Source organism: Plectrocnemia conspersa, unplaced genomic scaffold (genome assembly GCF_051122295.1).
Source record: "Plectrocnemia conspersa isolate PC_06_02 unplaced genomic scaffold, ASM5112229v1 ptg000009l, whole genome shotgun sequence".
Classification (NCBI taxonomy): Eukaryota; Metazoa; Arthropoda; class Insecta; order Trichoptera; family Polycentropodidae; genus Plectrocnemia; species Plectrocnemia conspersa.
In genome coordinates this window covers 9,839,870-9,865,800 of record NW_028277173.1, presented here as the reverse complement: position 1 = coordinate 9,865,800, position 25,931 = coordinate 9,839,870, and the positions used below count along the sequence as shown (strand labels likewise).

General features: G+C 27.6%; 1 protein-coding gene across 3 annotated transcripts in view; it reads right to left on the bottom strand.

Annotated features, from left to right (window-relative positions):
- LOC148231879 (zwei Ig domain protein zig-8-like) overlaps positions 1-22,181 on the bottom strand; it is a 112,004-nt gene extending 89,823 nt beyond the window's left edge. For 2 of the 3 annotated variants that reach the window (XM_088191851.1, XM_088191853.1), the window contains exons 1-2: positions 21,977-22,181; positions 4,628-4,725 (exon numbers count right to left, since the gene is read on the bottom strand). The gene's annotated coding sequence lies outside the window, so the exon portion shown is untranslated. The remainder of the gene's footprint in view (positions 1-4,627; positions 4,726-21,976) is intronic. The other variant, XM_088191852.1, reaches the window with a different exon arrangement.
- Positions 22,182-25,931: the final 3,750 nt, after the last annotated feature.

Genomic DNA, 25,931 nt, shown 5'->3' with positions numbered 1-25,931 from the left:
CTGAATGGTGTAAAACACGCTTTCTGATATTCTTAGATTTATCAAATAAACTACTAAATCTTTAGTATTTAACAACAACAAAAATAATCCACACAAACAATTCGAAACTCTATCTCTAACTTGAGTCTCGTATTAGTTTTCCGGCGAACATCGTTAATTATTGCATGGACTATATATATTTTTTTCACATTCGACCTTTCCAACTTATTCTCCCCTTTCCTATGGGCTAAAGTTTATTAACAGAGAATTTGTCTTATCTCTGCAAAAAAATTACGTTTATATATGGGTTCCTGTTCCGAAAGTTGTATAATATGTGTCGATATGAAAAAAACTTGAAAAAAGTACATATTTTTCGACTTGACAATTATTCGAGTTGCGCTACTCTTCTTTAGATAATTTTCATCTCTCCCCAGACGACAAGGCTAAATTATGGAACTGTATAAATTTGTGGACATTAAAATGGCTCGTATTTTTATTGCCCTATAAATAATATTGTGAAATCTAAACTTAATGCTTTTAAAAAAAGAAATTCACATATAACTAAGTATATTAATATGTAGAAAAAAACAATGCCTAATACTTTTGATGCAAAAAAATACTATGCCATTTGAATATAATAAAGGGATCATATACCAACTCCATGAGAAAGGAGACCAATAGTAAAAACTATATACATAGGTATAACTTTGATAAATACCGAGTATGAAGTAACATAATAAATAGCTGCCAACCCGATGGAGAAAAGATCCATAGAAGATACCAATGCAGATTTAGGGCCAGAAAATCAACAACTGATATTCTCAAAACGACTAATTATGTAAATTACCAAAAAAATTATCATCGCCACGTATCGTCTCTTCACAGATTTTGAGGAAGCATATGACTCGATAAAGTCATGGAATAACCCTATATGCCAAATAAGCTTATTTTTTTGGTAGAACTTACAATGAAAAATGTCGAATGTCGAGTAAAAGTACATATTGATTTATGCAAGTCTCTATATACATTTAATGGTGTTGATCTAGCATGTTCTCTATTTAATATTGCCTTGGAAAAAAATCATCAGAGATGCTAAATTAAATATAACCGGCAGCATTTATACTACATCAGTTCAAACATTTGCATATGCTGATGACATTGACATAGTTGCAATACCATAACAGATACTATTAGAAGTCATAAGCGCCATTAAATCATTAGCTAGAAAAATGGTGCTAAAGATTAATGAGGGAAAAACAAAATACTGCGGACATCCAAGTACACATTCGTCAAAGACTCATAACATTCACAAATTATGTCAGTAATGATAATGATAGCAAGATCAAATAAGTGCTACTTTAGCTTGATAAAACAAATAAATAAATCATGATCTCGTCACACAATCTATAAAACCATGATTCTGACATACTACCGCTACTTGATATATTCGAAAGGAAAGTGCGCCGCAGGATAAATGGAGACATATATGAGAACAATGAATGACATATCAGAAACTAGCAAGAACTGTACAATCTGTACCAATAAGTGGGTATCTCTACCTTCATTCGTGCTGGAAGCGGGCGCGTAAGGTGAGATACATTCCCTTTTGCTCGCTCGCGTGTGAAGTGACGAGAGTGAGTGAGAGATAAGGGCGTGCATTAGATGCTTTACGTGCGTTCCGCACGCCCACTTCTTCTCATTCACACTCGTCACTTAACACGCGAGCGAGCGGAAGGGAATGTATTTCACTATAGGCGCCTGATTCAATGGGCGGCTTACGTTTCTCAAATGGACTCGATTTAACCGCCGAAACAAATTCTAGATAGAACCAGATAGCTGAAGATCGGCGAAAAGAGCAAGGCTTCGGCGTTTAGATAAAGAAATGATAGATGCCAGTGCAGCCGGGGTTAACAACTGGAGAATCCTGGTGCAGGACTGAAGAGATAAGGGAAATTATTGGAGTACAAATACGAAAAATAAATTCATACTCAGTATGATCTATATAATTTATTTGCTGAGTATACATTAATATAATATGTGAGTAATAATTTTAATAGTAAAATTAGTCCTCACAGAAACAGCTTTAATAATCACAAATTTTTAATTACAAATTATCAGAATGGGCAAGTAAACTAATAAAACTTTAAATAATAATATTCAGTTCAATGTTTATTCTGTAAAAAATATCAAAGTTTTGCCTAAACTTGAGCCATATCATGTGCAGAAATTTTCAATTTTAATAATGCGGTCCGTCGCTGCAGACTGTTCATGTTGTGCACAAGTTGGACAGTTCTGATGTCAGATAATAAATTGTATAAACTTAAAAACTCGCATAAATTAAAGCAAAAGCCACAACGGTCGTTAGAGTTCGCGTAGTATCGCTTTGTATGAATGCATTGCATATACTATATGTATAACAAATTATTTAATAATTGTATTTAGATATTAATTAGGGTTGTTTGACTAATTATTATATTTTTATCGCAATAGTAAATATCCAAGAAAAACCTAACTTTTATACAAAATTATTAACCATATTTTTATATATCTTGATTCCCAAATATTAATATATAACATAAGCTTATACAATATTTCATGGATTTCCATACTACCTGTAAAGGTGTATTATTCGAAAGCTATTCATATAAATCAGCGGCTTTAAATGACTAAATTATAAATTCAACGAATTTTAATGGCAAGTATTACACGTGCCAGTGCGTCATTCATTACCACGTGAAATATTCAACGTTTCATAGTAAATTAACAGGACAATATAAAACATGCATATTTGTACGTATGACGTATATTGCGTTCGTTGCAAAATTTGAGTGGCAATTATAATTTTAAATTGCGCATTATAGAGTTGTTTGGATGTGCTATGAGTGCTTGATAACATTTTTTTTGATATGATATCGAAAACCATAAACAGTTGTTTGGATGTGCTTGATAACATATTTTTTGTTAATATGATATCGAGGTGTTGGCAAAGGATGCTTATTAGCACCGATGATTTATGATAAGTATGAGTCAATAGAAAAAATCATGATTCTTGACAAAAGTGCCGAAAACATATGTATTGAATTTTTGAGTAATAATTTTTATATAAATATTATATAAATCCCGAAACTAATATCATTTTTGTATAAAACAATAAAATAGCTTTTGAATGTTAATTTTTCATATTATTCATTTAATATATAATTTTATTATAAAAATATATCATTCTTTCGCCTTTAAATTATATAAGCATTATTTTTTGAAAGATTTGATGCAAAATATTCCGATAATTTTTACATCGTCTGCATTTTAATTATATTACAGTGTTGCACTGCTCGAAAAAAATTATAGTTGGAAGGAATAACGTCTATTTAATAAGGTGGTTGAGATAAAACTTTCCAGACAAGTTCCTTGACTTTATCAAGAGTTAATTTAGCGACTTAAGGACGCGCAATGTTGCTTGTAAAACTATTCGAGTTTTGTTGACAACTACAGGCCTTAATTTTGCTTTCAATTTGAGTAAGCAAGCCTTCCCAATCTTTACACTGTTAAATTGTACTGGTTTAGTTTCTCACCCAACTGATAGCTAGTATATGTAAGATATGCATCCATTTCTGCAACCAGAATATCGTGGTCTATATTTGTTGGACTCCCACATCTAAGAATATACTAATTTTTTTAAACCATTATTGAAATTTGAGGATATATAATGAATTACCTATAATTTAAAAAATATTTTTAGTGGCCGTAGTTGCCGATTATTTTCCATAAATTCATAAACCATACAATTCTACCATCGTAAACTTTAGATCCCAATTGTTTTTAAATATCCATATGTGCAATATCTCAGATTTAACAAAATATGTACTTATGTATCAACAATAAAAGCAAAACTGACTGGTAAAAACTATATTTTTTTAAAAAGACAGGATTACTTAATATAATAAGGACAAGTTTCATTTAGGATTGAACCCATTTAAAATGTTATTATTTAATATTATTCATCCAATATTGCTTGTGAAAATTAAAAATATTTTAATTGTTTAATAATAATGAATTATTAAGATACATGCTTAACAATTTAAAGAAGAAATTTCTTAAAATTTGATCTTGTTACATTTTTACAGCTTCCTCAGCTTTCGTTAATTTTATTCAAGGGCTGCTTTGTTAAACATTTTTACTCTGTTTAATGTGCCATAAATATTTTATATTATCCCATAAACCATATTTTTATTATATCATTACATTTTTGCTAATTTATGAACGCTTTTTTAGATAATTTAATATGTCAAACGAGACGTATTTTATTGCATATCAATAAGATGTTGCATAGATACAGTTTAGAATAAAAAAATATTTGTACCAATCGAAAAAGAAATCTTCTAAATTTAAGTACAATAAAATGGTTTATAAAAACAGGTCCCATTAAATAAAATCAATATTTTTTACCCACTGCATGTTTTTTATAATTGAATAAAACGTATTAATTAAATAATTATTATCTATGACAAATAAAAAAATAATAGAGGGGAAAAATTATTAGGCAATTTTAATCTTAAGTTTTTAATTTGCACTTTTTTGGGAAAATGTTGGTTTATAAAAAAATATGAATTGCAGTTGATTGTCAATAATAATAAATGTTCAAACTTACGGTTCAATAGCTTTAACCAGGGGTCAGCAAACTTTTTTGTAAAGGGCCCGATAGTAGATATTATAGACTCGGCGGAGCAGGAATCAAAATTAAGCGACCTTAAAAGAAATTTTATTTGTTTAAATTCATCAAAATTTAAAACGTTTCGTAAGTTTAAAAAACGCGCGCTTTTATTAAATTGCCTATTGATGTTACTCACAATGTACCCAGCCCTTATAGCTTATAATGTCATTTTTTTCCAACATGTATAGTTTTTTTTGTCGATGATATTATTTTCATAGCCACAACTGATTTGTATTCGAATACCATATTTAAGGATTAGATTATTAAATAAGATAAAATATTTTTTTTATATATTCAATTATTTTCTGATAAATTTTTCTTGTGTATAATTTTTGTTATAAGGAAGTACATTTAATATTAGTGTGTGAAACTTTCATTTAATAAAATTATGAAATTAAAAAAGGTTTGCTTATTAAAGGACAGGAAACTAATTAATATAAAAAATAACTTTTTTAGAATATAAATTTCGAATAAAAAACATAATAAATTTTATTGAAAAAAAAACTTTATCCATAAACAAAACAGGAAGATAAAACTTTAAGCGAACCTCATATATAAATATATCACGCTTATCTAACAGTGAACATTCTTTGTTTTTTTTTTAAAGTAAAATTAAAATCACTTTGCCAAGTATCGCCTTAACCCTGGCACGACCCCATTAGGATATTATCAGCGCTTTGGAGTCGATAATTCTTCTTAAGCACCGTGACCAATACCATACTAACACATTTCGTATTTCAATCTGAATTATAGCACGTCAGCTAGAACTTATACCACTTTTTTCGGCCATGAGACCAGTACGAGGGGAAAAAGCGATTACGACATTGTCGATTTGGTTAAAAATGGTTCACATAAAACCGGCGACGATTCGTGAAACTTTACCGACAGAACCCAGATACGTATAAATCTATAATTATTATTATTCGTTTTAAAAATAATACTTTATTACCTTCTCGTCACATTATACAGATAGTAAAGCGACTAGCTGGTTTCCCAATATAATTAGCATCCATATATTAAATTATTATGGGATGTAAAAAAAACGTATAATAGTAATATGACTATGATATAAAACAATAATTATGATTGTTATTTACAAGTGTATGTTAGACTCAAATGTTAAAATTTTAAACTAGTCAATTAAATAACATATTTAAATAAAAATTTATACATAAAAAATATATATACATATATGTTTTATATATATAAATTGTACTAAAATATTGTATAATACTTAATGTACGGAGTTTATTTTTACAAATAATGATAATTTAAAATTAGCTTGGTACAAAAAAAATTGTACAAAGGAAAAAAAACCTTTCCTTCTTGCAAATACTTAATTATTTAAATGAAAATAAAAAAAAATGGTACAACTTGCAAAACGACAACGTGCTTAATGATTCAAGCGAGGTAAAAATATATGTCCGTTATTTTAAAAATAAATCTTTTTATACATTTGACGGAAATATTTATATACTTGTCTGATTGTGACATATAATAAGAGTACGATAAATATTAGATTAATATTGTATTTATAGAATACTCATTTTATGGAGAGTATAAATTGCTCATGTATGTCAATTAAGGGTTTAAGCAGTAAAAATAAAAAAAGGTAAGCTTTATATATTATTTTAATCCTTAAATAAATTTTAATTATTTGATATAAATAAAAACACTACTTTAGGAAATTACTAGTCTTCGAAATTTATTTCACGTATGAAATTGGTGATTTTAATTTAAAAAAAAATATTTTCAATCACCCCAAAATGAACGAAAGAGATGAAACCTTTTTAGAAAAATTTATAAACGAGTTGCCCAACGCCCCCAGTGATTGTGAACATAGTGAAAGTGATTATAATTTAAGTGTACCTGAACATAGACATCGCGTGATGAATTTATTTAATTCAGTGATGGTGAGTGTAATGTTATTATACCAGAAGACTGGAGTGAATTTTATCCAACAAGGGATAATCAAGATTTCGAAGGTATTCTAGGGGTACAAGTTTTTTCTTGCAATAGCGAAAGCATCGAAGAATTGGCTAATTTATTGTCGTACATAAAACGCTTATCTAAATTTGGAAAACAAATAAAAAATAGACTGCAGAATGATATTCACCTTTTATAACAGCCAGATGATAGACACGGGGGGAAAACCAGAGCAACCAGCCTTACAATATATAAGCCTCATTGTATAATGGACCATAATAAATATATAAAAGGTGTTGACAGCCCCGATCTATACATAGTTACCTAATATTTCGTAACACAATAGAAAAAACAAAAGAAGTTGTTTTTTTATTTATTTGAATGCGCATTGTTTTATTCGTTCAGTATCTATCAACATTTGAATCGTAACGGTTAAATTACTTAGAACAATTTTCTTTTGGGTGAGGCGAAAGGATAGTTGCATAATTCAGTGAAATCTATCGATTCTTATGACATTTCACAAGTTTCTATCTTGCCGTGCTGTCTATCCACCATAAAGACTATCAGATAAGCTGAAAAATCATTATCCAATAAAAATAAATAGTGTGGTGAAATATGTGAGAAGCAAATGTCGTGTTTGTTCTGCACGTGGAACAAGGAAAGATTCAGCATACATGTGCAGAAGTTGTGAAATTTCTCTTCATATTGACGAATGTTTTTATACGTATCAAAATATGTTTAAATAGATAAAAAGTGTTAATAATAAAAATAAATATAAATAATGATATAATGTGGTTTATAAGTGTAATTATAAAAATAAATGTGTCAGTGACAGTTGTACGCAGAAAAGTGTAGTGATGAAAATAAACGAGATATAGTGTGGTTTGTAAGTGTAGTGATGAAAATAAATGTGTATGTGACAGTTGTAAGCAGAAAAAGGACGCCGAAAAATTTGGTAAGTGCAAATAATATTATATTATAAATAGATTTTTTTATAAATCGTTTATAAAAAAAATTATAAGAGCATTTAAGCATACATCTTATTAAATTACAAATAATTGGTTTGTAACCGTTGCAACCATTTTTAATTTATACAAAATATTAGGAATGATAAAAACATATTTATTCGTTTATGATTTTATTCCTTAGAGATTATTTCTTAATCAAATATTTAACTTAGTGAGGGCTAAAAACTAATAAGGCGATAATTTATCCGAATTGTAGCGTTTTCCCCTAGTTTCTTAATCTGTGAATCGTTGCGGTTTTCTAAACGGTGAGGAAATATCAAAGTAACAAACACCACTAAAAATGTTCGTAGCCGTAACGTTTTTATTTTTTAAGTTTGTAATAATATACAAAATTTCAGGTTGAAAAATTTGTTAATTGATGTAATATTAGCCGCGGATGTTTCGATTTATTTTGATTGGATTGATTTTATGTTTACCTAGCCAAATAATTTTGCCCCTGAAATTTATTTCTGTTCAATGAGTTTTACATAAAATAATATTTTCTAGATGAAATAAATATTTATGGTTCATACATACCATAAAAAAATTACGTGCCCCAAAAAAGACACGATTCATTGCATTGCAACGCAATGACTCTTTTTACAAAAATTTGAAGTAAAATATAATTTATTTTTTAATTTATATTATCTAAAAATAGTACACTACCATCTCAATAGAAACAAATTAACTTGCTCTCTAAACGAGAAGTCAAAGTGCAGTGTATTTTTCAATATGTAGTTAAAAATTGGACAGGTTTAACTAAGACACTTAAATGAATAATTCTTAAAATTACATATCATATATTATATTTGCAAATTTTCAATGTCGATGTCAATTTAAAATAGAGTATCACATATGTAATGCATTAGTTATTTATTGAAATTTTTTAATCTATTCTTTAAGCAATATAGGAATTTGAACCGCATATTTTTTATGTTAATTTGATTTTATTGAGACAGCGTTTCAAAGTAAATTTAGTTACTGTTCTTATTCTCAGATAGGCACAATAACAGTTCAATTTTAAATGCAAATGGCGTTTTATATATTCAATTTATCAACTAATTTCTATCTTAGATACGTTTGCTTAATTAATTTAAATAAGCATTGCTATTCATTACAAATGTAAGATCAGACATTTTTAATTTAAAATAAATATAAGCTTTCCTTTTAAGTGTATGACTTAACCACTCTACTGAAGTACAGTGTCTTCATAGCTAGTTTCCAGAAGATTGAGAAACTTAAAAATAATGGTGATTTTATCCTATCGATTTTTACTATTTTTTTTTTAATATTGTCCATTTTTAACGTTGCTTTATTAACGTAAAATGCAGTAATATTTAATGAAATGCATCTTTTTAAATCGTCATATACTAGTTTCGCTAATCTTTCCTTAATCCAACCATCAGCGACTTTATTAAAAATTGGATGGTTTAGCAAAATCTTGCTAATGTTGATTTTTCTGCTTCATCCAAATTTGTAAAAACACGTACGATTTTCTGCAACTAGGTCAGTTTTTAGGTTATATAAAATGTTACTTTTTCGAAATAAGTTAAAATCTGTTACATCAGTACTTTCATAAAAAGTTATGGAATAAGACTTAAAAGTTTCTAAATGTTTTTGGGACAGATTATTTCTGCTCCGCTTTCAAAACTTACCTAAATAATAATATTAAATTTTTCGACAGAATATAGATTTAATTTGCTTTGAAATTAAATTTACTTCCACATAAATTGCTTTTACTAATCAATGTAAAGTATTTTTTAAATACATGTTGTATACATCACATTCTAGCACATTATTAATGTTAAATTAGGTTTTATTGCATTGCAAAATACAGTAGTTAGCCTTTTTTTAATTAAACGTTCTTTTGTTGTATATTTTGCTTTCATGCCATATTGTGTCAAAAGCTTTATCTATATACACATAGTATGAAGATGCTAATATTTTAATTATTTTTGATTTACAACATTTTTAATATTTTTTTGCATCGATTATTCGTACATACGAGACAAAAACACCCATGTGAGATGTTTCCACAAATCTAAAAATGTATGTATGATTTTGATTAAAGGTTGGCAATGTGAAGCCAATGAACCATAATAAATGATTACTGAAAATAGCACACAATGTTATATTACCCCTAAAGCGTTTTCACAAACGTATTCGAAACACACATATAGAGTGCCATTTTGACATTTTCAAGCTTTCGCGACGACATTTTTTACCGCGCTTGGGGAAAAAATCTATTTACGGCGCGCGCTTTTATTGGCGCTCCCCAGCTTCGGTTTTTAATATTTAACGTAAAACGGTATCTGATGCCCGAAGGCCGTATAAAAGTTTCAATGCGAGCGAACGCAATGTCGTGCGCGGCCGTCGTTCTGGCGGTGACCATAAAACGTCAGGATGACGACATGTTGAGAAGCCGTGGAAGCATGATGCTATATATCATTCACTTATAAGTCAAATAAATTGTGGATAAATCATATTATGGATAGCCTAAAGTTCAAATGAATATGTTTATAATGAAGGTGGGATTGCTATGATGCGTCCATACTGATACGCAGAAAAAAGTCTCGTAGTGTGAGCTCTGGTGTCATGAATATTTCATGACAGCTTATTAAATTTATAATTTTTATGTGAACAAAATTATTTTTAAATCACGCAATTTTTATCATAATGATGATATCTAAATCTTAGGTGGAGTCAATTGTATTTAACAGAGCTGGAGCATTTAAGTTGGCTTGCCATATGTAACGTTTTACGCAAAACAATATCAATTAATATATGTTTTTGGATAGTAAAAGTAAAATTAAATAAAGATTTATAATTTACAGTTGAGGTATTAAATAAAAATAATTTAACCTAGTTTTTATTTGATAAGTATATACCTTTATTTAAAAATTACTTGAAAACGCGACACTGCTTCAGTTTTTTTTAACATTTTCCATTAAAAGCAGCTAAGTGCGTTTTTAATTTCAAAACATCTTTAGAGACTATTTTTATTAGATTTTCTCATTTATACGCCTAAGACCAGTGCGAGTTCTAAGGCATGTTAAAATTTAGTAAAGTGGCGGTTTCCCCTTTCAAATACGTTCGCATTGTTCGACTCGCTGAATTCCATTCGATACCGGCTTTGAATTCCACCGGTCTAAATACTTAGTCTTAAGTTTCTTACAACATGAAAGGAGCATTCGTTCGTTTTGCGTTTCGATCTAAGAATACAAAAAAGGTACATCGTGCGGTATGCGGTAGTAAAAAACATCCAAACATACTTTTTTTATACGTATAGGTTTGCGAAAATATTTTTTCATGATAAATTGTTCCCGGTGTCAAAAAAATAGAACAACGCGGAATATAAAAAAAATAATAGAAAGGACCGAAACCATTCGCTCGCTGCGGGCTGAAGATAGTCCCTTTAAAAAGTTATAAGATAAGTGCTTGCGATTTTTCGCACTTTATTGTGCGTATTGTCAAAAGGAAAAATATAAAAGAAACAACTGTTTTTCTTTTCTAACGGTGAATTTTCACAAACTCAAGAGCTCGTATCGTTTTTATTTTTGTTTTTTTCTTGTACGCACACAAAAGATTCTGTTTTTAACTGCTCGTGAAGATTGCCGGATTATCTCAAAAATTTTAACGAATAAATTTAAGTAATTAACTTTTATTTTGCTTGAGCCATTCTTTTCTTAATTAAAAGTCAAAAATGTCAATTGCTCTAAAACTACAAAAAACCTCCGAAAGGAGCGGCAGCCCCGAGCCCCAAAGTTTAAATACAAATTTTAAACGAACACTACAATATATATTAAAGGCAGTAAATTGTGCTAAAAATAGTTTAACGTGATGAAGTGTAACAAATAAAATTGACAGTAAAAATTGCAGCATTTCTCTTAAAACTATTAATTTGATAATGAATTACCTATGAATACACTGCAGTTTTGACGCCGTTAAATAATTAAAAAATACCTTACTTAGTATATTAAAAAATAAACTATATTTGGATGTGAAGTGAGGATAATTATTTAGAATGGAATTCATAAGGCAAAGTATTTTTCATTTCTTTCAATTGGACTACAGAGTGCTCACTGTGCGCAAATGCCTTGAATATAAGATACGCAGGGATTAAACAAAATGTTAATTGTTCCGTCGAGGAAAAGTTCATTAATTTAATCGAATCAAAACAGCACACTTAATAAGGACTGGCACAATAAATTTCGAACAACATTTCAGAGCTCAGTGTTTTGACAATGGCGCGAATATGGCTGAGAAATATACAGAAGTTAAATCTCGAATTATTGAAGTAAATAAATTTGCTAATTTTTTACTATGATCGTCACATTCTTTGAATCTTGTTGTAGTTCACGCTGTCCATGTGACATTTTATGGTACAGTCTAAAATTAGTTTTGCTTCTCTTTGTCAAATAAAAAATATTTTTATTCAAATAAACTAACGTACAAAAAAATAAAATACCTATGCCCAACTTACGTCTTAAAATAAACATTACAATACTTGTCATTAAAATAAAGCTGTATCTACGTTGCACAAACAAATGTTAAAGATCTTAAATGTTCTATAGTACAATGTACAAATGAAAAAAGTTATTTGGCAATTTAAATTAAGCTTAGAAATGTCGTAATGTCGTAAATTTAAAAAAAAATCAACGACTTAGTTTGACAGTAAACTATGAAAATGTAGAATTTTCTCAAGCATTCCAGTAGAAATTGCACAGATTCCTAAAAAATAAAACATAAAAGCTCGTTTTTGTTATTACGGAGAAATATTAAATCATTTACTGTGATATTTTTAAAAAATGTATAGATATATTTTTTTTATACTTTAATTTACAACTTTATGACTACATTAAATTAATCGTAAATTTTTTTTTTAGTTTTAACATAATTAATTTGATATGTATAAGTTTAAACAGAGGCACGAATTTAATTTAACTCACAATCTTAGCTGAAAATCTATTACTATTAATTCTAAATCGGCGAAAATTATTATGTTTTCGAAAAGCGTACTATGGGGTTTTGGTAACTTGACACGTTTAGCAAGAAATTGATTCTCGACACGAACGCAATTTGCAAAAAATCTGCGTATCGTATTGTGCTAGCATGGATTAAATTTAAAATATTATATTATGTGTATGTGCGTTATTAAATTTCGTTCAATTTGTTTGCGAATCGTATCGTATAATATAATCAAATACAAATTTGGTTACCACAAATTCGTTTTGAAATTAGCAACACATTGGGAATTGCGGATTCTAAAGTGGCATTGTATTTTTTCAATTAGGTTTCGTACTTTATAATAATTCAATAGCTTGCTATTATTAAATGGGTGGTTTAAATAGAAAAATAATTATTCACAATATATAATTATACATAAATAAATTGTACATTTTTCTTACTTTTATTGGTGTGACTTAAATGCTTTTTCAATTAATTTATTTTATGTAGTAATACAGTTCACATATGAGGTACGATTAATTCATCGTGAGGGATTTTTTTAACGATGTCCATGGTATACATATGCATACTGTTAGAACATATAACACATATTAGAGAAGTAAGTTAAGTTAAACTTATATTTTTTTAAATAGTACATCTCTGAGATTCTCCATTATTTTATTAACATAATATTGTTCGTGAATTTTATTTATTAGTAGCTATATTTAATATATTTTATTAGCTATGAAAATCTTTGCTATTTTATTATTAAATCATTTCAAAATTATTTAATTTCTATTAAGTTACTAAAATTTCATTACTAGAAATATATGGTAAATTGCTAATAATCAAAAAAATAATAATTAGTAAATAAAAATTTTCTGCGCTGCAGATTTGTAAATAATAAAAATAATTTTGTTATAATTAATAATTTTTAAAATTATATTTTATGTACGTATTATAAATGTTAAATTTATATTACTATACTAAAACAAATATATTGTGAAATGCGTATTTTTTCGTTTTAAACCACCTATTTGGAGTATTCAAGTCATGTCCTATTCTTGCTAATTCTTTTTGTGGTATTGTAATATACATGAGTGCCGTCAGCGTATAATTGGATTTTTTCAGTAACTATATTATAAAGTATTTTATTTACATATAATATAAAACAAGTAGATTTAGTATTAATCCTTAGGGAAAAACATAAAATAAAATTATTTTTTTGCATCAAATTCGATTTAAAAACACTACATGTTATTATTAAAATAGATACTCAAGTAATTTCTTGAAATTAATAAAGGCTTATTTTAAACTATATAATTTTTATTTGCTTTTAAAATGTGTATAATATGTACGTTATAGTTTCGTGATTTAAGTCGCGTTTTTTTTTAGATTTTCACTCTATATTTCGTCAAAATATTTTTGGCATCATCAGGAGGTTTTCCTTTTTTTATATATACTTTTTTACATCGCACAAATAGAGTTTTATAATTCGCACTTTCACTTAATTTTTATTTCAAAAACACTAGTAAGATTGAACACTATTGCTCTATCTGCTACGCGGATAGGGGCGTATTAAAAAATATTAAAATAACTTTAATTTATGTGTGTGTGTGTATATAGCAAAACGTCAGTTAGCATGTGTCTCCCAGGGGTCCTTATATATCAAATATTTTTATCCATGTGTAGACTGTTTTGGCGTTTAATATAATGAGCGTGTGTGGGCTGCGAGAATTAAATGAAAACTCAGCAGGTTTCTGTTATGTTCATACATGTACATATATGTTTGTACTGTAAAATATGACCCATTCTAATTGGGGCTCGTTTATGTACAGGATTTAAATTTGGATTAAGCCCATTTTAAAGTGAAATACAACGGCCGGCTGATGTTGATTAGGAAAGATGAATAAAATTTACCATCACAATTGAATTATAAGTATCCATAATACTTATATAGTTTGCAAGGAATTTGCAAGAAAATGCATAATAAAAATATACAGCCAATGAACCAAAAAATAAGTACATTTTGCTATCATTTTTACACAATAGATTGCAAATCTATGGCACTTGAGATTTTTTCAAAATATAATACAATAGTAATATGTATAGAAGCCATCTGAATAAAATATATAAAACGAATTTTTATTTTTCTGTTTTCATAGTAATTTTATTTTGTATATTATATTTGAGAGAATAGTATTTTTAAAATAATATTTCATGATAATAGTATAGTAGTGTAGTAAACAGTAAATATTTTAGATACTGAAAAGGGTATTTTTATATTAATTAATTGCTAGCACAACTTATAAGTAAGCAATCGTTAAAAAACGTCATATACATACTTCTAAAAAATAAAAAATAAATTAATAATTCGATATTCTTGAACTAATAGATTGTTTTAATAAAATTACAAAAAAGCATGTAGGTCATATCAAAATAGAGAGACTAAAAACAAATTAAAATGTATTTGGAAGTAGTTGTGTTTTTAAAATATATATATTCTAACAACAATTAGCTTAGATTTATTATATATTAACATTTATTTGTCAAAACTGTTATGCCCACTACCACATAATAAATAAAATTCTTATAAGGAATGGAATAGAAATATTTTCTATTGCAATCCATAGTATAAAATTTATATTCTCTCCTTGAATTTCTCACGTAGCAATAATTCGAGAATATATTTCTGGGAAGTCCGCAATTTTTCCGGCTTGTAAGAAATTTCTTACATAAAAACGGCACGAAACGAGCAGAAAAAAACACTGAAATCAATCATGTTTGCCGTCGAAACCCATAATTTTTTTACATCACAAAAATCCACTTTCGACAAACTTCCAAGCGAACAACACTGTCTCGATAAAGATGAAATCCGCGAACAAAGAAGCGAGAATCCAAACTCAAACGAGGAAATTCTCAAACATACAATCATAAATTTTTGGGGGTTGGGGGTTGCAGGAAATTCGAAATTTTTCATCACCGAGAGTGGAGCGTATTCAATTTTACACGTGCGTGTAAAAAGTGCTCCAAAAATTATACTTTTTCGCCGTGTAAAGCGCTATATAGAATCGCAGTCATAACATAAGAATCTCATAAGAAAAAGCGTGAAAAATACTCTTGAATAAAGTTTAAATATATGTATGTAAAATATATGTCAAAATATACATTAGAGAACTCCCTTTATATAAAGAGTAAATATGTCATGTCCTTTAAAATTGCGCGAGTTTATTTTTATCCTACAATTTTAACATGATATTTGGAATATGAAAGAAAAATATTCATACAATAATAATAATAATAATAAAAAGTATTTTTTTGATTATTTCAAGGTGATATAAATTTTGATTTTGATTTTTTCGCCACCCAATGCAAAGTGATAAAATAAATCATCAGATAAATACCCATATTATTCAATATTTAACCCAATGAAAGGGGGCTCAAATATTTATTTTACTGATACAATAAAAATCAGATGATATTGCTTTTTACAATTATAAGAGCTGCTTATTGTCCAAATAGTTTGCATTGGATAAAAAAAAATAACCGACTTATTTGGAACATTTATGGATTGGTTTATATATAGTTGAACGTAAAAATTTAAATAATTAACTTGCAGCTCTTTCATTCAACAACTTAACGTATAATGTTTCCTTTTACTACGTAAAAGTGCTTCTTAATGGTATATTTAAAATACAGCAGTTAAAATGGCGTCGTCGTGCGCTCGTATATCTCTCGCATGTATAACTTATACAGCTCGTCCAAAAGGACAAGAACCGAATTCAGACGTGTACCTTAATGTTTTGTTTGTTTTATAGTCGGCGTGTCTTCCTTCTGGGGCCGTAAATAACCAAAGGTCCGCCCAGCAAAGTCCTGCCAAGGTCCCGACTTAAAATTCTCGTCGTAGCGTCCGAGGACAGAAAACTTTTCACTCCAGTCCATTAATCATACCAGCCCCGAAATAAAACGAGATAATATACATAACATTGTCCTATTATTCATACTCCAAAACCTAGCACCTATAAAAATTATATTTATTTGACTTACAGTAAAAATTATTTAGAGTGATTATTAATGATACGAATTTGCTCAGTCAAATACCGTAACACGTAGCCAGTCTCCGGGGGCGTTATCGGGAGGGGCGGATTGGCAACTTTGCCATTTTAAAATTTTCAAACTTCTTATGTTTTGGTGTTTTTCCTTTGCCGCTTTTGTTGGTTTTATATTTGTCTCGCTCTCGATGCAAAATGGCGAAAGTTTCGAAGAAAAGCGTCGGCGCGAATACAAAAAATGTACATCGAAAATTCAATGAAATTCTCGAGAATATTAAACCAATAAAAAGGCAAACATAAAATGCTATAATAATATAACGATTAGGCTAACTCTTGTTTATGACTTATAAATTGCTGGTTGGTTAACTTTATGTAACAGAAACGAAGCTTAGCTTATGTTATTTATATCTATAATAAGTCGAATAATGTGCAAATTATTTTTTATTGAATTAAAACATTATATATAATAAAAAAAAATGATTTATAAAATGTACAGTAATATATTAATTAGCTTTTATTTTTTTCTGTCAAGTTTTTCATATAATATTTGTCATAATCATAATATCGTTTTATATGCTTACCTCAAATCCTCATATATTGCTTTTGTCAGAAAATTAACAAATACTATACTATAAATATCACAAAAATAGTAGAAAATCATAGTTCGGTTAGTTTTCGCTTAAAAATTAAATCATAAATTGCATAATATTTCTCCTTTTTTATTGTATAAATCAATACAATAAGAAATCACAACATAAAACATTATTGTTATAAGTAAAATATTATTTTTCGTTATATATGTAAAATTCTGAATTTATTAAATATGTTCATTATTGTGTCATTTAATTTTAATGATATTGTGAATTTTACATTTGCTTTAAAAAATACTCTTTATCAATAGGAGATATACTATTTATGCAATGTAAACATGCCATTAATTTTCATACGGGTTTTCTAATATTTATAAACTTTGAAAAAGTTAAAATAAATTTCGTGAATACGCGACAAGAACTACAGTTTTTTTTAAGTATTAACTTCTGTTTTTCTAATTAAATTACTTAAAAAAATATTATTTTACTTGTTACAGAATATTGAACTATGGCCTTGCTTTTCTTATTACAACAATTAGATTTATTGAAAATAAATAGAAATGAATTAAAATAAAATCCATATTACCAATTTTACAAAACATACAGGGAGACATTTTATCGTATGATTTATAATTAATTTACACAAAAACATTTATTTTCGTTTTATTTGAGAAACGAATATTTACGATATACTTGTTAATATAAGTCATTGATGCTTCTTAAGTTTTTGTTGACCGCAATATGAAACGAAATGTTTTTCAATAACAAATAATGTGTATGTCAAATATTGTTTTTAAAGTGCTTAATAAAAATCCCTATCCCGTTTTTCACTACCTGCTTTGAATTCAATGTAAATATGTAAAAAATGTCAGTGATTATATATTTTTTTTAATATTTATATAAATTTATTTTTTAACATAAAAACATTTTTTTTTAATTTTCTGGAAATATTAAAATTTTCCAAGAAATAAAATATTATTATTTGCTTATTTAAATAACAAATATATAATATCAGTACCCACAAACATAGCTTAATTTTAAAACACATTTATGGCATAAACTTGTTAGCTATATAGCTATATAATATTTCCGTATATTACATTTGATTATATGTCTTCAAGCATATTTAAGACTATAGAATTTTTTGTATTTAAATTGTAGGAAGCGCTTTTTTAGGAAGTTTAACGTGCTAAAAAAATTTTAGTATCAAAACAATGCATAAATAGAAACATTGATGTTCGTTTATTGTAACAGAAATAAATTCAAAGTACATAGATATATAAAAAGAGCTTTCTTTTATGAACATAAAAAAGTGTTATGATGACAACTTGTTATTCACTAAAAATGTAATTATAGTTTATATTTGAATATTAATTTATGTAAATATCTATTAAAAGCACAAATATGAGCGACACGTATGTTAATAAAAAAATTATAAACAATATGTTAATGTTAGCATTTACAGTCTTTCTAATTTAGTTTGTTTAGCATGTTTATATCTATTTCTATATACGCGCTGAAGAAAGAAAGAAAAACATTTTTTTGTATAATACATATCGTTTTCCCTACTCAGAATTTCTGTATTTCTGAAACGTCTCCCCCGTACAATAATTCAAAACTTGCCTAATTTCGTATTCAACTCGTAACTGAATAGCATAATCCAAGACATTATTTAAACATGAGACCATACTAATAATACACGAAAGTTAACTTTACTTACAGTTTTTGACGACATTTCACTCTCTATCTTCAGTATAGTATATAATTTTAGTATAAAAAGGCAAGGCTCGTACGGTAAATGAACCTTGTACTTATTTTTCAAATATTTTTGATATTTGCTGTTCGATTTCTTATATATAGAATATATTTTTATATATATTTAAAGTAAAAAATATACGCATGATTGATAAGATCCCGCGGGATAAAATAAACGACCAATTGGTAAAGTTTTCGATACATTTACAAAATGAGCGTTGGGTACAAATTGTCAAGTTGGCGCTTAGAGGTGATAAATGGCTGCGATAAGGTAAATGTGTAGGTATTTGTGAAAATATACAGATATTGAAAAACACATTTAGACAAATATGTATTGAAGTTAATTTTACAAATATAATATAAATAAATTCATAATTATAAATGGATATTTAAAATAAACTACACAAATATGCAGCAAATAAAATATAATGATTAGGGACAATACATTTTATTTAGGGAACAAGGCGTATTTAATTTATAATATTATTGAAAAACAAATTTCTATTACATTAATTTTATCCCTATGACCATATACAAGTTTTTAAAATCGCCTAACCTTTTAAAACTATTACAAAACTCTTAAAGTGGGCTTTGAGAGTTAAGCTTCCTTAGTAAGTATTAAACGTTCGTTAATTATAACAGTAATGGGTTTTCTTTTCGACTCATTCTAGAGATTTATGCTTTATATCGAAATATATATTTAACTTAAAGCATCATAAAATAATCAAGCGCGTATTAATATATCGTTAAATTAATTAATTGTTAATTTACTTTAATAATTAATAAATATAATTTAATATTATTATTATTTAATTACTATGCATGTAAGTTTTCCTAGAAAACAAATTATTCGTAATTTATTTGCAGTAAGTAATAACTATAACTATTAGGCATTGTTGGATCTATACTTTCACTTGCGAGTTAATTTAAAAAATGTTACATTTACTCAAATAGGATTTATTGATTTATATTTTTAATTACATAATCATATATTTAACACCTACTTCATTATTGAATACAGCAAAATATAATGCGTGAATGAAATCTGATACGCATTAACCAAAATCAAGAAGCTAACGTAAAATTAAAATATTTCAAAACAATTTCTTAATTAAACTAATTATTAACTCCTTAAGATATTTTACTGAATTTAGAATATCCTAATCTAGTACTAATATAATTTTAATTTTACCTCCAGTTTTCAGTTTAAATAATTTCACGACAAATTTTTAAGACAGGTAGTCGTAAATTTACTACTCTGTCGCATTGCTACGTCTCAATAAAGATATACTTGAAGATAGGGAAAACAGTCGATATTTTAGCTTGTTAAATAAATGGCCGTCCTTTAAAAATATTCAATCAAAGAAAAATAAAAATGAGATAATTTAAATGTTCTGTAAATAATATATTCAGATATATTTCTTAAAATCCATATTATTGTTTAATTCATGATGAATTAAATACGTTTTACTAATATTAATTTAAAAAGGCATAGGGGGCACTCTTTTATGCTTGATTTTAATATATGTTTTAATAAAAAAAAAACATTTTTATGATACGTTAGATGGTAATTTATTGATGAGCTATTATACAAATGCTTTGTTATTTAAAATAATATCACTATTCTTAAAAAGTTTATAATAAAAATTCTAAATAATGATTTCATATTTATAAAAAAATTTGAAGGTAATTCGAGAGCTCTCAAAAAATATTCTTAGTTAAAATTCAAACGTGAACAAATGTTTTTAAACGATTTAAAACCGCTGCGATTTTGAATACAATAGTGGTTTTGATCCGCTAAATTGACAGCTCTATGCAGTGCAGGTAGTACAAAAAGGGACAGGGATTCCCAACTAGTACTCCAAAACATTGTTTGACCATATAAGTTTTATGCCTGCCTCTATGAATAACGATTTTAATCAATGTTTCAATCATTTCTATTAAAATCATACGATAAAAGTATAACAAATACTGTTACTCCTGTACTTTCCATTATTAATATTAGACGTAATTATTATTACTTTTACATAGTATTTGTATTTTTTTATCCACATTTATCCACATACTATTTTGAGAAGTGGGTATTGTTTTTAGTTACACTATATTTATTTAATTAAATAATAAATTTAATTCAAACTATATTTGAGATATGTGAGATTTTATTTATTCTTTTGTAACATGAAAGGCGTTAGTCCAATGCGCTATGTGGAATAAACAAAAAATATAGTGTGATATAAGACTGAAATCAAAGTCTGTAAATCAATTACTACAGCTCTCGATAAAAGTCACTTTGCACGACCTAGATAGATTTTATTTCAATTATTCATCCATACGATTAGAGAAATCAAACAAAAATTTTTTTTTAAATTATAAATTAATATTACAGCATGCAATTAATGTCCCTATACACGACTGTAATTCATTTTATTTATTTAATTCATTACGGTTCTCATCCGTGAGATAAGAAAAATATAGGAAAACCTTATATGGAATAATCAAAAAAATATTTATGTTTATCTCTTAGATTCGATATAAATTTCAAAACTCTGTGTTTTAAATGGGATTACAAAACCTAAGTCTTTCGGGTATCAATCATGGAATTTTATCATTTTTAATCAATAGAAATATTTTCAATAGAAATTATAGTAGTAGCTTAATCATGGACATAAAAATAAACTCTAGATTATTTTTAATTATAATTTTTTTTTTCTCACGCTTAATTTCAACAACACAACTTGCTTTTGATATAAACAACGGTCCGATTTGTCAGGTGTATTGTTACACACACACTGCTAACGCCGTTTTGTTTTAACAATATTAATAATATTTTTTGCTATAATTAGCTCACAATTATTAGAATATGCACAATATACATGCATTTCAGTAATGTATTTATGGCATATAATTTGAGTTATATTTATTTTATTATTTATCAAAAAATAATACGCTTAAAGTCTAAATTGATATATCGATAAAAACGCACGATTTACATGCCATTTATAAATTTACCTCGTCAGTGCCTGTTTGAGATGTGCACGCATCCAATCTTCGTCAAACTTTTTTTCTTTTCGAAACTTTGATAACTTTTTTATGTCAACTTTTCACGTCACACCGTTGCTATAAATTTTCAGGCTTGATTACTTCGCGCGTGTTCTGAAGTTGTTCATTGAGTTCTGTCTGAATAGATGGTGACGCTTGTTCAATACGATGAACGTTCGCCGCTACCGGCGGTCGCGGGCAAACTGGCGAGAGGGGTGGGGAGGGGTAGGCCGGGACGGCTGGCGCATGCGCAACCGGCCCCGCCCCCACCTCCCTAAGGCCAGATTTTCCGTTTTTCCGACTGATGGATGCGCCACGTGCGATGTACACGCGCTGACCGTTATTTTGCCGGCGTGCTAACTGACTCACTTGCTTTAAAGAGGTGCAATAAATATTTTTAAAGAAGTTCCTAATGATACACAGGCTGATTCATTGGGAATGTTAAAAAAACATTTTAGAAATTTACTTAAAAAAAAGTTTTTTCAGTGTCAACCGTTACTACACTGGCACTTTTTAAAAACACATGTTATTTCTGCACACATAGTTTTTCTTGGTCTATTATTGTAGATTGCTATTTTACATATCCTAATAAAAAGCTAGTAGAAAGTGTATCTTCAACGAAAACATGTCTTTCGCAACCCTTAAATACAAATTGGACGTATACCATCGTGTTGTAGTTGTAATTGTTATTGTGTTATGTACGACATATATTTAAAAAGTAAATATACAATGAAAGTTTAAGTGGATGCAATTTCATTTGCGAGTGTTGACAGTGTATGTTAAAACTGTCTGTCAAATGCAAAGTTCGCTTATTGTGATATGTTTATATTGTGCAAAAGAATTAAACCACTGCAATAATTTATCGGTAACTTGCTAATGTTTTAAAAAAAATTGTAACAAAACTGTACCATAAATTAAAAATTTAAAGAATTTACCTACGTAATAAAAAAATATATAAGGTCCTACAGTGCATTTAAAAAAATATAGACGTATAAGTATTAATTTACGGCAAAATCTTTTATTGAAATATGTGCGTTTGATATTCTAATAACAGTAATTTTAACTGTTATTGCAATATCAAACTACAGTAAAACAGGATAGCATTTTTGATGCAAGAGTTTTGGATTGATAAACTAGATATTACATTCCATTTTCATTGATAGATTTCTAGATAGGATTTTTAAAAACTTTCAAGAACCATCTTAATAGCTTACACAATGTCATAAACATAAAACAATACTTTAATAACGGGTGTATAATTCAATATGTATATTAGCAAAATTTAATAATAAAATTAGGTCTGATTAGAATGTTCTTTACTTCTATACCTCTTATTAAGTATATATATTGATCACAATATATACTATAATATAAAAACGTTACAGGGGCAACAATCCAAATCTTGACTATTATTAACGACAATGCGTCAATCCGTGCTTTTTTTAATAAATATACGAAATAATGATATTTTTTTTCTCAAATGTGTTTTTGTTAGAAAATTCGCAGCAGCATTCAGAGTCGTTAATTTAAAAAGGAACATAAGCTTTCCCATTAAGTCTCACAAAATTTTGTTTAGAAACATAAGTTTTATGACCTTTCGTTCTGATTTTTTACATTTGCGGGTCAACAAAAAATTAAGAATTAAAAAGGATCGTTGACTTAAAAATTATTGTAATAATAAGTCATTTAAAAAGATTTATTTACTATCTAAATTCACGGGAATGTAATATAAATTATACGATAAAATCTTGTCCTCTATTTCAAAATACAAGGAAAATATAATGTGATATCTAATTAAGAATGCATATGAAATTTTGATTAAAAATTTAATTTTCCGTGAAAAACTTATGTTAAAACGCTTGTTTTGTATCAGCAAAAGTCTAGTTTCAGATACAAATCATCACTTATTATAGTCATGTGTTTCGGAAATGTATCTGAAACTCATAAAATTTAAGTTTTGGGGATTGGAAAAGCAAAAATATGTTGATTTATATAATCAAAAAGGATCATTAATGGATTAAATGATCTGTAGTGAAAGATTTTCATAATAAAAATGATTGCCATAAAAAGCATTATTACAAATGGATAATGCTTATTCTTATTTAAATGAAAACGCAATGAAAACAAACCATGATTTTATGGTTGCATTTTTTACCGCCTGGTGGTACAACTTAAATTCAACCCATGTACCAAAGTGTTATATCATCAATGAAATGACTTAAACGTGCTGGTCTTCTGAGGAAAATTATGGCTTGATCATTTTTTTTAAATATGAAGACATTGCATGATGCTATACATAAACAAGTAGAATCTTGGTTAAACGTAAAGCCAGTAAAGCCTTTAATAAAAAATAAAATGCCCTGAAAATTTCGTTCGAGAAAACATCGAGAAGTGGTTTAATCGTGTTTTGAATGATCCTGATTTTTAATGCTTGAATGGGGGGATATCATTTATATTATTACTTTAATATATTTAAAACAAAAGTAAAAAGATACTAACAATACTGTAGACACAAGACGGCACTGACTTTTGTTAAGCCTTTATCGCTCTTAAATAAATTCGTACTGATATTAAAAATTTTTAAGCTATTCTTAAAATATATTGAGAATCACAGATTTTATTGATAAATAAAAATAATAGTAATTTGTATTGTAAATATAGAATACATATTTGTAAACCTAATAAAAATTAATTTCTTAACTTCTTCTTAGTATAGGCCTGAATAATTTCAAGTATACTTACTGTATTTCATTATCTACTACCTTAAATGCCTTATTCACAGATCTTAGTGTGGTTTCAATAACGTGGCAAAGTTATATGTTTTACATTTATTATTGATTTTTATGAAAATATTATTTAAACTCGAAATATTAATAAATAAAATTTCAGTAGCACATAATATTTATAGGTGGTTCATCTATAATAATTATCTACGGAAAATTAATAATGGTATTAAATTTTAAATTATATTTTTTATGGCATTTAGATTATTTCTGTTATAAATTTTTTTATAGTCACACATTTCATTAATGTCTCTCATTTTCTTAAAATTGTGTTTAACAGCAAAAAAAATATGAAAATTAACAATTTCAAAACAAACTCAAATCTTTCTCTCGGGCGTTTACAAAAATAAAAAGTACACAACATCGCTAGTTTAATTTTTATTGCTGCAATAAAAAGGTCGTATATTTTTTTCGCATTTTTTATTATTGCTGAAATATACGCATGAAGTAATATTATATTTCAAGCAAAACACTCGTCCCATACGGCGTGAGTACATAAATCTTTACAGCTTATTATTTAGCGCGAAACGCATAAAATATTTTAACGGTTTTTTCTCGATGCGAATGGTAAAATATCTAGATACAAGTTATTGCAAAAAAACAATGTGGTATCGAAAATAAAATCACCTGTGTTTCTTGCATATTGATATATAAATAGTGAGTACGGTGTGGATATATTTAAGAAAAAATTTTGGCATATTCAGCGGAAAAATAAAAAAATCCGCTGAATGGCATACCGTGAAAAAGAGAAGGATATCCGACATGCCACAGACTTATTTGAACGGTTACATTATGCCAGCTATCGCCCACTGTGAGTGGTCATATAACAAGATTTCTATCGTCGTTCCGGATATTCCCTTTTCGGATAAAATATTTAATCTATCTCGATTAATACATTCTGTGGCCTAATATAATACACAGTAAAAATAACACAATTTTTTATAACAAAATTATGTAATTAAAAACAACTGTTTTTAATTTATTTGCTAAATAAATTGTGATGAGTTACTTAAGCTCGTTAAATAATACCTACATAGTATATAAGCTATTTAATTAATTAATCTGTAAAATAAGCAAACGCGAGAAATCCAATCTGAGGTGATATGTTAATATTACTTAATCGCTATTAAGTTAGTAAATAG